Consider the following 16,642-nt stretch of genomic DNA (forward strand, 5'->3'; position numbering starts at 1 on the left):
CAAAGTGGATAGGTTTAAAATAAATCAGTTGTGCAGGAGGCATAGCGTTTCCCGTTAATGAAAACTGAGAGCAATTTGTCTATGAATCAACATAAGGTGGACTACAGGAAATTTTATCTTTCACAGCATTCCTTACAATAATTATGAGAGTGAGTTTCATCTCATGTAATTATTGCATGTAACTTTCCTATATACATTCAGTAAGTTATTCTATGAAGGTCAAATGATATAGTCAATGTTCATAGGGTATGTGTGGTCTTGTTTGGTAGTAGAACAAAATTAGAACACCTAGAAAAAAGTAATATAATACATATCCATCCTTAAGAATTAGCAAAGAATTCAAGTTAGTATTCTTTTTAAAAAAAAAAAATTTATTTATTTTGTGAGAGAGAGAGAGGCAGACAGAGAAGGGGAGAGAGAATCCCAAGCAGGCTCTGCGTGGTCAGCACAGAGCCCAACGCTGGGCTCAACCTCACAAACTGTGAGATCACAACCTGAGCAGCAGTCAAGTCAGATACTCAACCAAGGTGCCCCTCAAGTTAGTATTCTTATGATCTAATTTAATAATCTAGAGGGGTAGAGATTTGATGTTGCTGAACTAAGCCATATGCTTTGATTATCAATTAAATGGTGGCAAATAGATTTTCCAGCATCTGTGAATGTTAAGCCCAAACCAAGACATGTGGTTGACTAACTGCCATCCTGCCTTCGTAAGAGATCAACTGAGGATTTATAAGAAAGAGACAAATTCAACACAACAAATCTTTCTATTTGAATTTCCATTCAATTTCCATTTGAATTTCTACAAATATCCTATTGCTCTTTCCCTTTATTTCTAACTTACACCTTTTAAGAAGCTTTTTGAGTAGAGGCTGAACTGACACAATAGGCTTCCAGAGTATGCATGTTTCCTTTCTTCTTTATTCTGACATTAATTAATCATGCATTATAAGCCAAACACTGTGTTGAGTTGTGGGAATACAATGATGAGGAAGACATAATTAGTGCCCAAAAAAACCTGGTTAGACAGACAGACATGTAAATAGCTATTCCATTATAGTCTATGATACTACACCAGCCAACAAAAGAACACTTTTCTTGCAAAAGAAATTCAGAGGAAACTTCATAGAAAAGATGACTAAGATGAATTTTGAAAGATAGGTGAGAGTTTGCTGAGTGAAGAGGTAGAGGGAGTACAGAGTACAGAAAATAACCCATGGAAAAGCACAAAGTGAGAACACAGTTCTTCAAATACAGAACATATCCTGTGGAAAGGCACAAAATTGAGGAATGCATGACCGGAGCTCCTGGGTGACTCAGTCAGTTAAGCGTCTGACTTCAGGTCCGGTCATGGTCTCGCAGTTCGTTAGTTCAAGCCACACACTGGGCTCTGTGCTGACAGCTCAGAGCCTAGAGCCTGGTTCAGATTCTGTGTCTCCCTCTCTGTCTGCCTTTTGCCTGCTCATGCTCTGTCAAAAATAAACATTAAAAATTTTTTTTAATTTAAAAAAAGAAAATGCATGGTAAGTTTGGGCAATAGCAGGTAATTCAGCAAAGAAGATATATAAGGACAGGTAAGGAAAGACTAAGGACTGAGCGTTGCCTCCAGCCAACAGCCAGCAAGGAACTAAGACCTTCAGAGCAACAGCCTGTGAGGGACTGAATGCTACCACACAAGCACACGAGTGAGATTGGAAGTAGATCCTTCCCCAGTTCAGACTTGATGTGACTGCTGCATACCTTTTTCATGATGTGTGAGACCCCTAACCTAAAGCAGAGGACTCAGCTCAGGCAGGCCCAGGTTCCTGACCAACAGAAACTATAAGATAATATTTTTGTTGTGAGCCTGTACATTTGGGGTGATTTGTTACTCAGCAATAGATAATATTAGAGGTTTTAAATTTCTGCTTATAAAGTCTAAAGGCACCTTCAAATAATAAAACATCCCATGTTCTGAAATATTTTCTGTAGTGACAACAAAATAAATACATGTTTAGGATGGTCAAGGACAGAGTAGGAAATGGAAGAGAAATTTAAAGTAGGGGTGCCTGGGTGGCTCAGTCAGTTAAGCGTCCGACTTTGGCTCAGGTCACAATCTCGTGATCTGTGAGTTCGAGCCCCATGTCAGGCTCTGTGCTGACAGCTCAGAGCCTGGAGCCTGCTTCAATTCTGTGTCTCCCTCTCTCTCTGCCCCTCCCTAGCTCATGCTCTGTCTCCCTTTCTCTAAAGAAATAAATAGACATTAAAAGAGTTAAAGGAAAAGTGGGTGGTACAAATCGGTAATCTCACCTTTGTGGGAACCAATTTAGGATATAAAATAACGCATAGGAGCAAAAGAGTAAAGGAGAAAAATAGGATGGTTTTGAACAAAAGAAATGTAGGCATGATGGGACCAAACCCTCCCTAGCATTAAGCTAGGTACTTAATGCTTTTTGAAGGAAGGGCTGAATGAGTAATGCTTACCACAAACCAGGTGAGACTTCACAATGCATGCAGCAATAGTAAATTGTGATGTAGAAGCAAGTCAATGCTCAAGATAGCATAGTGCCTTTCTGTTGGAATAGAGCATTGGATCAAGTTCTTTAGTGCCTTCGTTCTACTAAACCACAAGCTCTTTTAGTGCAACAGTAACAATACATCAATTCTTTCAATTTTAATAGAATATATAGGGCATTTAGTGTATCTTCACATTGCATACAGTGATGATTCCTTTCTATCTCTTATTTCTTAGTCTGAATAATATTGGTAATATTTCTTGTTTTTATTTCCTTTTATTCCAGTTTTATTGAGAAATAATTCACATATATCACTGTATATGTTTAAGGTGTACAGCATGATGGTTTGATTTACAGTTATTGTGAAATGATTACCACAGTAGGTTTAGTTAACAACTATCATATCATATAGATGCAACAAAAAGAAAAAAAATTATCCATATGATGAGAACTCTTGGAATCTACTCTCTTAACAACTTTCCTGTATGTCATACAGTAGTGTTAGCTATAGCCATCATGTTGTATATCACATCCCTAGTATTTATTTATCTCATAACTGGAAGGAAAAACTTTTGACCTTTTGACCACCTTCCTCCAGTTCACCCTTCTCTTGCCTCTTGGCTCTGGTAACCACACATCTAATCTCTTTTTCTGTGTTTGCTATTTTGTTCTGTTTTTGAGATTCCACATATAAGCAAGATCATGTAGCATTTGTTTTTCTCTGACTTATTTCACTTAGTGTAATGTCTTCAAGGTGCATCTGTATAATTGCAGATGGTAGAGTTTCATTGTTTTTTATGGCTGAATAGCATTCCATTGTATATATATGCCACAGCTTCTTCATCCATTTATCAAGGTAATGTTCTTAAAAAAGTTAAATACAGAGGTGAAGAGTTCAAGGGAGCCAAATTAGACTTGAATCAAGAACTCCTTGATTTAGTCCTCCATGCTGTCTGTACTTTTACAAGGAAAAGGGCAGAATATTGGACTGAAATCTTGGCTTCATTATATTTTCACTACTTAAAGGGACCCTTTTAGTCTCCCTTTTTGAGTATTACATATCTTTATGATTCATGTTATAGTTTGTGACACTGGGTATGGGAAAAATTGCCTACTAGCAATAGAGCTAATGCTCCTGGAAAGAAAATAGCCACTCTTTGGTTCTTTTTTAAGGTTAGATGATTCACTGCTGTGCTTCTGCCAGAAAAAGGAAGCCAGTTCATATCTGGCTTTAAGAAAATTAAGTTTTAGGAGGGAAGATGGCGGCGTAGGAGGACCCTGGGCTCACCTCGTCCTGCTGATTGCTGAGATTCCACCCACATCTGCCTAAATAACCCAGAAACCCACCGGAAGACTAGCAGAATGGACTCTCTGGAGCCAAGCATAGACAAGAGGCCCACGGAAGAGGATAGAAAGGGCAGAGAGGTGGTACATGCTACACAGACTGGCAGGAGGGAGCCGGGGTGGTGGAGGGGCAGCCCGGCAAGGCAGAGCCCCCAAAGTCTGGCTTGTAAAAGTGGAGGCACTGGACTGTGTGAGTTCTGACAGCCAGCAGGACTCAACATCTGTAAATTTAAAAGTCAACAGCTCTGCTCTTGGAGAGCAGGGAGGACGAGAGGATACCAGGAGTCCCTGAAGGACAGAGCTCGGTGGGGGAACAGAGGCGCTGGCAAGAGCCATTTTCTCTCCCATCCCCCAGTAGAAATTCCAAAGGGAACCAGCTCCCATCACCAATCTTGCTTGTACTGCGCAAACGCCCAATGCTGTGCTTCTGTGGATCCATCCCTCTGACAGGCGTCCCTCCCTGTGCTGCAGGGCCCCTCCCACAGGGGACCACCCACGGCAAAGCTAGCTAAGCTTGCCCTTCCCACCCCTGGGCACCTTGCCGATCCACCCCTCTAATATGCCTTTGGCCAAATCCCATCAAAGCAGCACCACAAGCCTGGCAGTGTGCAAGTAGCATAGACAGGGGCCACACCACTCCACAGTGAGTCCTGCCCCTGGGAGACAGGAAGATAAGGTACACAGCAGTCTGACTGTGGCCCCAGCGGTGGGCTGGGGGCAGACATCGGGGTTGACTGTGGCCCTGCCCAGGAGCACAAGTTTCTCCAGACAGCACATGGGAAGTGCCCTGCAGTGTGGAGCTACCGCAGGGACTAGTCAAAATGACAAAATGGAAGAATTCTCCTCAAAAGAAACTCCAGGAAGTAGCGACAGCTAATGAACTGATCAAAACCAATTTAAGCAATATAACAGAATAAGAATTTAGAATAATAGTCATAAAATTAATCGCTGGGCTTGAAAAAAGCATAGAGGACAGCAGAGAATCTATTGCTACAGAGATCAAGGGACTAAAAAATAGTCATGAGGAATTAAAAAATGCTATAAATGAGCTGCAAAATAAAATGGAGGCGGCCATAGCACAGATTGAAGAGTCAAAGGAGAGAATACGTGAATTAGAAGATAAAATTATGGAAAAAGAGGAAGCTGAGAAAAACAGAGATAAAAAAATCCAGAAGTATGAGGGGAGAATTAGAGAACTAAGTGATACTATAAAACACAATTAAATACGCATATTTGGGATTCGAGAGGAGGAGGAGATAGAGAAAGGTGCTGAAGATGTACTTGAACAAATCATAGCTGAGAACTTCCCTGATCTGGGGAAGGAAACACGCGTTGAAATCCAGCAGGCACAGAGAACTCCCTTCAGATATACCTTGAATCGATCTTCTGTATGACATCATAGTGAAACTGGCAAAATACAAGGATAAAGAGAGAATTCTGAAAGCAGCTAGGGATAAACGGGCTGTAACATAAAAAGGTAGACACATAAGGGTAGTAGCAGACCTATCTACTGAAACTTGGCAGGCCAGAAAGGAATAAAAGGAAATCTTCAAGGTGACGAACAGAAAAAATATGCAGCCAAGAATCCTTTATCCAGCAAGTCTGTCATTCAGAATTGAAGGAGAAATAAACGTCTTCCCAAACAAACAAAAACTGAAGGAATTCATCACCACTAAACCAGCCCTACAAGAGATCCTAAGGGAGATTCTGTGAGTGAAATGTTGCAAGGACCACAAAGGACCAGAGACACCACTACAAGCATGAAACCTACAGGTATCACAATGACTCTAAACCCATATCTTTCAATAATAACACTGAATGTAAATGGACTAAATGCTCCAACCAAAAGACATAGGGTATCAGAATTGATAAAAAACAAAAAACAAAACAACAACAACAACAAAAAAACAAGACCCATCTATTTGCTGTCTACAAGAGACTCATTCTAGACCTGAGGACACCTTCAGATTGAAAGTGAGGGGAAGGAGAACTATCTATCATGCTACTGGAAGTCAAAACAAAGCTGGAGTAGCCATAGTTATATCAGACAAACTAGACTTTAAGTTAAAGGCTGTAACAAGAGGTGAAGAAGGGCACTATATAATAATTACAGGGTCTATCCATCAGGAAGACCTAACAATTATAAATGTCTTTGTGCCGAATATGGGAGCCCCCAAACATATAAAACAATCACAAACATAAGCAACCTTTTTGATAAGAATGTGGTAATTGCAGGAGACTTTAATACTCCACTTACAACAACGTATAGACCATCTAGACAGAAAATAAAGAAACAAGGGCCCTGAATAATACATTGGATCAGATGGACTTGACAGATATATTTAGAACTCTGCATCCCAAAGCAACAGAATATACTTCCTTCTCGAGTGCACATGGAACCTTCTCCAAGATAGATCACATACTGGGTCACAAAACAGCCCTTCATAAGTGTAGAAGAATTGAGATCATACCATGCATACTTTCAGACCACAAAGCTATGAAGCTTGAAATCAACCACAGGAAAAAGTCTGGAAAACCTCCAAAAGCATGGAGGTTAAAGAACACCCTACTAAAGAATGAGTGGGTCAACCAAGCAATTAGAGAAGAAATTTAAAAATATATGGAAACAAATGAAAATGAAAATACAACAATCCAAATGCTTTGGGATACAGTGAAGGCAGTCCTGAGAGGAAAATACATTGCAATCCAGGCCTATCTCAAGAAACAAGAAAAATCCCAAATACAAAATCTAACAGCACACCTAAAGGAAACAGAAGCAGAACAGCAAAGACACCCCAAACCCAGCAGAAGAAGAGAAATAATAAAGATCAGAGCAGAAATAAACAATGTAAAATCTAAAAAAAACCTGTAGAGCAGATCAATGAAACCAAGAGTTGGTTTTTTGAAAAAAAAAACAAAATTGATAAACCTCTAGCCAGGCTTCTCAAAAAGAAAAGGGAGATGACCCAAATAGATAAAATCATGAATGAAAATGGAATTATGACAACCAATCCCTCAGAGATACAAGCAAATATCAGGGAATACTATGAAAAATTATATGCCAACAAACTGGACAACCTGGAAGAAATGGACAAATTCCTAAGCACCCACACACTACCAAAACTCAAATGGGAAGAAGTAGAAAATTTGAACAGACCCATAACCAGTGAAGAAATTGAATCAGTTATCAAAAAATCTCCCAACAAATAAGAGTCCTGGACCAGATGGCTTCCCTGGGGAATTCTACCAGACATTTAAAGCAGAGTTAATACCTACCCTTCTCAAGCTGTTTCAAAAAATAGAAAGGGAAGGAAAACCTCCAGACTCATTCTATGAAGCCAGCATTACTTTGATTCCCAAACCAGACAGAGACCCAGCAAAAAAAGAGAACTACAGACCAATATCCCTGATGAATATGGATGCAAAAATTCTCAACAAGATACTAGCACATCGAATTCAACAGCAGATAAAAAGAATTATTCACCATGATCAAGTGGGATTCATTCCTGCGATGCAGGGCTGGTTCAGTATTCGCAAAGCAATCAATGTGATACATCACATCAATTTAAAAAAGGATAAGAACCATATGATCCTGTCAATCAATGCAGAAAAAGCATTTGACAAAATTCAGCATCCTTACTTAATAAAAACCCTCAAGAAAGTCGGGATAGAAAGAACATACGTAAACATCATAAAAGCCATTTATGAAAAGCCCACAGCTAATATCCTCCTCGATGGGGAAAAACTGGGAGCTTTTCCCTTACGATCAGGAACATGACAGGGATGTCCACTCTCACCACTGTTGTTTAACACAGTGTTGGAAGTCCTAGCATCAGCAGTCAGACAACAAAAGGAAATCAAAGGCATCAAAATTGGCAAAGATGAAGTCAAGCTTTCACGTTTTGCAGATGACATGATACTATACATGGAAAACCCGATACACTCCATCAAAAGTCTGCTAGAACTGATACAAGAATTCAGCAATGTCGCAGGATACAAAAGTAATGTCCAGAAATCAGCTGTATTCTTATACACTAATAATGAAGCAACAGAAAGACAAATAAATTTATTCCATTCACAATTGCACCAAGAATCATAAAATACCTAGGAATAAACCTAACCAAAGATAAAAAAGACCTGTATGCTGAAAACTATAGAAATCCTATGAAGGAAGTTGAAGAAGATACAAAGAAATGGAAAAACATTCTGTGCTCATGGATTGGAAGAATAAATATTGTTAAAGTGTCAATACTACCCAAAGCTATCTACACATTCAATGCCATCCCAATCAAAATTGCACCAGTATTCTTCTTGAAGCTAGAACAAGCAGTCCTAAAATTTGTATGGAACCACAAAAGACCCCAAATAGCCCAAGTAATATTGAAGAAGAAGACCAAAGTGGGAGGCATCACAATCCCAGACTTTAGCCTCTACTACAAAGCTGTAATCATCAAGACAGCATGGTATTGGCACAAAAACAGACACATAGACCAATGGAGTAGAATAGAAACCCCACAATTAGACCCACAGAAGTATGGCCAACTAATCTTTGACAAAGCAGGAAAGAATATCCAATGGAAAAGAGACAGTCTCTTTAACAAATGGTGCTGAGAGAACTGGACAGCAACATGCAGAAGGTTGAAACTAGACCACTTTCTTATACCATTCACAAAAATAAACTCAAAATGGATAAAGGACCTGAATGTGAGACAGGAAACCATCAAAACCCTAGAGGAGAAAGCAGGCAAAAACCGCTCTGACCTCAGCCGCAGCAATTTCTTACTTGACACATCCCCAAAGGCAAGGGAATTAAAAGCAAAAATGAACTATTGGGACCTCATCAGGATAAAAACTTCTGCACAGCAAAGGAAACCATCAGCAAAACTAAAAGGCAACCAATGGAATGGGAAAAGATGTTTGCAAATGACATATCAGACAAAGGACTAGTATCCAAAATCTGTAAAGAACTCACCAAACTCCACACCTGAAAAACAAATAATCCAGTGAAGAAATGGACAGAAGACATGAATAGACACTTCTCTAAAGAAGACATTCAGTAGGCTGACAGGTATATGAAAAGATGCTCACCGTCACTCCTCATCAGGGAAATACAAATCAAAACCACACTCAGATATCACCTCACGCCGGTCAGAGTAGCTAAAATGGACAAATCAGGAAACTATAGATGCTGGCGAGGATGTGGAGAAACGGGAACCCTCTTGCACTGTTGGTGGGAATGCAAACTGGTGCAGCTGCTCTGGAAAACAGTGTGGAGGTTCCTCAAAAAGTTCAATATAGACCTACCCTATGACCCAGCAGTAGCAGTTAGGAATTTACCCGAGGGATACAGGAGTGCTGATGCATAGGGCCATTGTACCCCAATGTTTATAGCAGCACTCTCAACAATAGCCAAATCATGGAAGGAGCCTAAATGTCCATCAACTGATGAATGAATAAAGAAATTGTGGTTTATATACACAATGGAATATATGTGGCAATGAGAAAGAATGAAATACGGCCTTTTGTAGCAACGTGGATGGAACTGGAGAGTGTTATGCCAAGTGAAATAAGTCATACAGAGAAAGACAGATACCATATGTTTTCATTCTTAGGTGGATCCTAAGAAACTTAACAGAAGTCCATGAGGAAGGGGAAGGAAAAACAAAATGAAAGACAGATGCCATATGTTTTCATTCTTAGGTGGATCCTAAGAAACTTAACAGAAGTCCATGAGGAAGGGGAAGGAAAAAAAAAAGTTTAGAGAGGGAGAGAGCCAAAGCATAAGAGACTTAAAAAGTGAGAATAAACTGAGGGTTGTTGTGGGGTGGAAGAGAGGGGAGAGTGTATGATGTGCATTGAGGAGGGCACCTGTTTGGATGAGCACTGGGTGTTGTATGGAAACCAATTAGACAATATATTTCATATTTCAAAAAATAAGCATATATTAAAAGAAAAAAAAATAAGTTTTGAAATTTAAAGCAGTTTCGTAAGTTATTAATCTGAGTATATAAAAACTAAATTTAGAGCACCTGGGTGGCTCAGTTAGTTGAGCATCAGACTTTGGCTCAGGTCATGATCTCACGGTTCGTGAGTTCAAGACCCATGTCAGGCTCTATTCTGACAGCCTGGAGCCTGCTTCATATTCTGTGTCTCCCTCTCTCTCTCTCTGTCCCTCCCCTGCTTGCGCTCTGTCTCTCTCTCAAAAATAATGTAACCATTATATAAAATTAAAAAACTAAATTTAAATCCTTTCTTGACCTATATTCTAATCTGCTACAGTGATCCCAGTGGACTTTCCAGCCAGTTCGGATGGTCTGTGTCAAGTCACTGTCATCATCAGTATCTTCCCCAATATCCTACTTCTCTATTTTCTTGTGTGGAACTGTTGCATTTGAGGTGTTTTGGGTTTTGTTTTTTGTTTGTTTTTGATGTATCCTTTCACCTTCTCTAATCATTCTCCATGTTCTACAGATTATTCCTTATCCATGTCCCTTTTCATTATTCCTTCAACATTACCATGGTTACTCTCTACCATTACCTTAAGCCTAGGCCTCACTATGTACTAGATGCATTATTAGGTCTGTGCAGCTCAACCCCCATCTCCCAGAAACTGACCTGCTTCTTTTGTCTGCATTAGGGCACATCCATTTTAAACAATTTGATCCTTTTCCACTGGGCTCAGGTGCTTGGTCTAGACTAGGCCAATAAATCTTTTCCCTGTGGCTGACAAAAAGTAAGTTTCTGTGGTGGCAGAAAATATAAGTTTGGGCTATGCCCAACTTGGGCTATGCCCACAGAGAGAGCCCCTTTCTTCAAGAGGGAGAGACAGAATCAAATTCACAGGAGAGACAAAAGTCAGAGACAGAATTCTGGCCGTGGCCACCTTCCTGCTTAACATAGTTGCTTAGGCCTGCTGCATTCCGGTCCTTTGACTTTCTTCTAGTGAATTCCTTTTTAAATTTCTTTAGTAATTTAAATAGCTCTAACTAAACATTGTGGGAGTCCCCTAATTATTCTCCCTGCTTCCTGTCTCTCCCTGTTCTTAATGTGCAGTTCCACTGGAGAGGTTGGGGGTGGGGGGGGGGGGATAGTTACATTTTTCAAAGGTAAAGCTAACTACAGTATAAGAAATAGTTTGAAACGTTATTAGTGGCAAACAAGGGATTGCATCTCTGTAATGCAAGAACTGCCCACATTTCTGTCTGAGCTTGATGCATTCACCTATGCTCTGAATTCCACTCTTCAGCTTCTCAGGGACCACAACAACGAGCAACATTGCCACCTGCTGGGAGTTAGAGAATTTACAGAGCTGGGTTATCTATTGAAATATTCTTGAACTCCAGGGTTTGAAACTACCTTAAAGAATCTTGTTTGTTTGTTTGTTTGTTTGTTTGTTTGTTTGTTTGTTTTAAGAAATTTAAACATAAATTCAAGTTGTATTTAATAATAATTCTTATCTTCTAGGTCACAGTGCTATTCAGTTATGACTCTCAGATCTGAACTCTGGAATAATGCAGATTAGGAATTCCTGTTCTTGTTGAGTAATTTACATTTTTATTCTAGTTAGTGCCATTAAATTAAGCAACTTACAGCCTTGGTATATGTTTATTGCAGTAGAAGGAGGTTAAAAAGATACATGTGGTTCTCCATTCAGACTGGGAGGAGAAGTATATGTAGTTAAATTAAAAGGTATCTAGCCAGAAAGATTTGTCACTTCTGCTTTTGGTAAGGATTGGTCTTTAATAAATTGAGAGTGGATAATCTAAGGTTGATAAGTAGCAAAATGGTATTTGCATAAACTTCTTCAGTGCTTCATTTCCCTTAATAAAAGGCAAAAAGAAGAAAGGAAGATATATAAGTAATTTATATATATGTAAGATATATAAGAAAAGAAGATATATAAGTAATTTATGATAACTTGAAAACTATAAAACATTAAAAAGACATACATTAAATGAGAAAATTATAAATCACTATAATTGTAACTATGGAAAACATGCATACTTACAGAGTGGTGGCCAGGATATCAAGCTATGTATCCACTGATGGGACTCTTCATGTCAAGTCATGGTAGGGTGAAATTCTGGAGCTAGTAAATGCTTGCATTTTCTCTGTGGTACTCCTGTTCTGTATCTGATTATGAACAACATGAATGTAGTTTTGGCCAACCTGTGAGGCATTCTGTCCCACTTGCTTTTTTTTTTTAAGTTTATTTATTTTGAGAGAGAGAGAGAGAAAGAAAGCATGCAAGTGGGGGAAGGGCACTGTCAGTACAGAGCCTGATGCAGTGCTTGAACTCATGAACCATAAGATCATGACCTGAACCGAAATCAAGAGTCAGATGCTCAGCAGACTGAGCCACCTAGGTGCCCCATGTCCCACTTTCTTGAATACAGCCTTTCCTTGGCCTCTGACCTTATGTGGGTCAGACTTCAATTTGCCATAATCCCTCAGAATTGCTTCAATCCCTTTACTCCTTTCCTTAATATTTGAAAAGTCAGGAAGGTACAGTCTAGTCTCAGAAAGAAAATTTTGACATTGCCTTTCAAGTACACAGTTTCTAGGAGACAGTGAAAAACAGTTCTTTACTCTGACCCTCACAACAGTTACCAACACATAGGGAATCCAATTCTCATGGACGTAAGAAGGTCCTTTCTCTCAGCTGCCTCTTTTCTGTCCTTTTCTTTCTCCTCTTCTCACCTTTTATAACCTCCATTATTTTATCACCTCCGTTCTTATCCCTTGGGGTCATTTGATTCCTTCAAGCTTTCCCTTTAGTGAAGCTGAAGCCAAGGTAAGTGGAGAGAGTAATTCATATTCTTCAAGTCCTGTGTAGGGCAGGAAGAAGGACAAATGATACTTTGAGGTCCATCCTTGGAGTGAAACATTTAAGGGCAAAACTTTCTTTTACTAATATTGTCACCATTTTAAAGCGTAGCAAAGTTTATCCTTTCTCTACCTATGTAAACTCCTTACCCTAGCTTTATATCGACTTGTGGAGGGGCAAGATGGGGTAGAGAAACAACCACCCCAGGAAGGAGATGAGAGAACTTTGAAGTTCTGTTTGAGGTGGATGTGGATATGGACCCAACAATATCCCATTCAGGCTTCCTGCACCCTCCCTTCTGTTAATTTCCTTCTTTCCCATGGGGGACTTCCAGGAAATCTGCCACACTTAAAATTTATAAAGGATAGCTTGTGTTACAGAACAGAATGGTAATGGTCTCTTTCATGTCAGTTACAAAGTAAAGTCTTTGACCAAACACTACATTTATATTCAGTTCCTTAAAATAATAGTTATAATCTATGCCAAAAAGGGAAAGCCAGGATTTATGCTTTGTGTGTCTCACCATGAGATCTATATAGTCTGTAGATATTTCTCCTGCTCTGATTTCTTCCATCTGTTATATCTGTTTATATATCTGCAATATGTATTGCAGTGCAAGTACAGAGGGAAACCATTCATGAACTTAAGCAAGGTTAATTTTGATGACAAGACAAATGTTGATAGAAAGCCAATGAGAGTGAAACTCAAGAGATGTTATATTCTGACTGGCCTTGGAATGGGCAGTTGACCAAAAAGCAAAAATATCCTTACATATTTTATGATAACTTATTGTCTTGAGCAGTTCCCATCTGTAAGTTGGTGATAACTATATGCTCCAGTTACTCAACTGTTGGGCCTATTTATGTGTTGACAGAGGAAGCAGAGAAGTCTGTGTAACTGATGTAAGAATTCAACTCATTATATAAAATGGGATTGGAGTTTGTTTAGTGCTTTGTTTCCAATATTAGACCTACAACTGGGACCCAAGAATGGCCCAGTTACGATTATATTATATTATATTAGCTATTATATTACCACAGGAGTTTTCAGTGCTGGTTGCACTTTAGAATTATGTTGGACTTCAAAAACTACCAGTGTCAAAGCCCAAACTTAGACCAGTTCTTAAGTCAGAATCTCTGGTATGGAGCCTAAGTAAAGACTTTTTTTTTTTTTTTAACTAGTCAGGTGATGTGCAACCAGGGCTGAGAACCAGTAGACAGCTTACAATGAAATAGAAGCAGATCTACATCCTTACCTCATTTTCATTACACTCATTCACAATAGCCAGATTTGCAAATTGTACTTGAATAATCAATGTCTCAAACTGAAAATTTGACCAATAATTTTAGTCCTTGATGTAGAAATTTACCAAATGGTTTCTAGCAGCTTCATGAAACATTGGTATAACTACCATTTGTTCTCAAGGAATAGTTTATGCATTGTGGCATTTTCTCCATTACCCATGTTGGCAAAGGCTAAATATTTTATTTATTTTAACTGACTCTATTGTGTATTTTTTCCATATCAAATTAATAATTTATAGTCTAAAAGTTAATTTTATCTAAATAATATAAAAGCCTATGGAGTACACATAAAAATATCATGAGAGCACAATTAAAGAACACATTTTTCTCAGTTATTAAGTAAAGGAAAGATTACCCAGTGTTTCTGGTAAGAAATCTAAAATACTAACCACTTCAAATTATATTCACATAGTCTCTGATTATACACTGCTACATACATGTTAGTGAGAATATAGATTAAGCTACTATAATTAGGAGATCCCCAAATACAGTGGATTAAATAAGATTGAACTTTATTTCTTTCTCGTGAAACAACTAAGATGAGGGTACCTTTTGTTACAAAGAGGCTATTTCAACAGCTGCCAGTTTCCAGTCAGTGGGAAGAGAGGAAAGGAAGGAGGCAAAGCACACCACTTCTGTTAATGTTCTGTTGGCCACAACTCAGCCACATGTGCGTGCCTAGCTGCAAGGACGCTGAGAAGGAAAATGGAGTCTTCTGAACACCTATGTACCTAATTGAAAACCAAAGATTTCTGTTACTAACACAAAGAAGAGGAGAATGGGCACTGGGGTAATTCTCAATCTCTACAGTATCTACATACTACACAGAATCTAAATATAATTGGAATACATAGGAACTATATGGTTTAAAATTGTATTTAGAGAATATTTATTTTTATTATGTTTTCTATTAACATTTAAGAAATGTGAAGTTTTATGGGGCGCCTGGGTGGCGCAGTCGGTTAAGCGTCCGACTTCAGCCAGGTCACGATCTCGCAGTCCGTGAGTTCGAGCCCCGCGTCAGGCTCTGGGCTGATGCTCGGAGCCTGGAGCCTGTTTCCAATTCTGTGTCTCCCTCTCTCTCTGCCCCTCCCCCGTTCATGCTCTGTCTCTCTCTGTCCCAAAAATAAATTAAAAAACGTTGAAAAAAAATTAAAAAAAAAAAAAAAGAAATGTGAAGTTTTTATTCCTTGCTAACTGGTGCAGTCACACTGGTAAATAGTATGGAGGTTCCTCAAAAAATTAAAAATAGAACTACCCTACTACTAGGTATTATTTATCCAAAGGATACAAAAATGTTGATTTGAAGGGGCACATGCACCCCAATATTTATAGCAGCACTATAAACAATAGCCAAATTATGGAAAGAGCCCAATGATGTCCATTGATGAATGAATGGATAAAGAAGATGTGGGGTGTGTGTGTGTGTGTATATACGCACACATACATATATTCAATGGAATACTACTCAGCGATCAAAAAGAATGAAATCTTGCCATTTGCAACAATGTGGATGGACCTAGAGTATGTCATGCTTAGTGAAATAAGTCAGACAGAGGAAGATAAATACCATATGATTTCACTCATACGTGGAATTTAAGAAACACAACAGATGAACATAGGGGAAGGGAAGGAAAAATAAGATAAAGGTGGAGAGGGAGGCAAACCATAAGAGACTCTTAAATACAGAGAACAAACTGGGGGTTGCTAGAAGGGAGGTGGATGGGAGGATGAACTAACTGAGTGATGGGCATTAACAAGGGCACTTGTTGGGATGAGCACTGAGTGTTATATGTAAGTGATGAATTACTGGGTTTTACTCCTGAAACCAATACTATCCTGTATGTTAGCTAACTTAATTTTTTTTTAAGTTTAAAAAATTGTATCTCTTTGAGGGAATATTGTCCAAGATGGTGGCATAGGAAGGTCCTGAAACACCTCCTCCCACAGACACACCAAATCTACAGCTACATATGAAACAAGTCCCTCTGAAAAAGACCTGAAAAGTAGCTGAAACCTCCTTCACAACAAACAATAAAAGAGCCACATTGAAATGGGTAGGAGAGGCAAAGATGCAGTCTCACCAAAAACCCCACCTCTGATCACAATTAGGAGGGATTGAACAAACCCATAGCTTTTCGCTGACAAGTGTGGGATTCATGCCCCACATCAGGCACTTCCATTCTTGGGACCTCACCAGAAAGACATGTGAGTTTGATAAGCAATGAGGCTTATGTCCAGGAGACCCAGAGAGTTCTGAGGTACTGAGATACTGTTCATAAAGGGCTTGCATTGAAGATTCACTAGCCCTGGGCCCAGTGCAAAAGCAGCAGTTTAAAAAGCACCTATATTATATGTGAAGGAGATTCATTTGAATCTCTTTCTATAGGGGCAAAGGTGCTGGTCAGTGCCATTTTTGCACCATCCTTCTTCCTTGTTGGTACTTGGGACATGCACAGTCACTGCATTTTCCTGCTACTCTGCTAAAGCCAGTGGGAGCACCCCAGCCCACTACCCCACTAAGTTGGCAGACACACACAGTCCACACAGAGAACAGTCCTTGATCACATGGCTCTGGTTGCCCACAGTTAGTAGAAGGAAGGAAATAATAAAGATCAGAATGGAAATAAACCAGAGACCAAAAAGACAGTAGAGAAGATAAATGAAACTAA

The sequence above is a fragment of the Neofelis nebulosa genome, chromosome 3 (genome assembly GCF_028018385.1).
Source record: "Neofelis nebulosa isolate mNeoNeb1 chromosome 3, mNeoNeb1.pri, whole genome shotgun sequence".
Taxonomy (NCBI): Eukaryota; Metazoa; Chordata; class Mammalia; order Carnivora; family Felidae; genus Neofelis; species Neofelis nebulosa.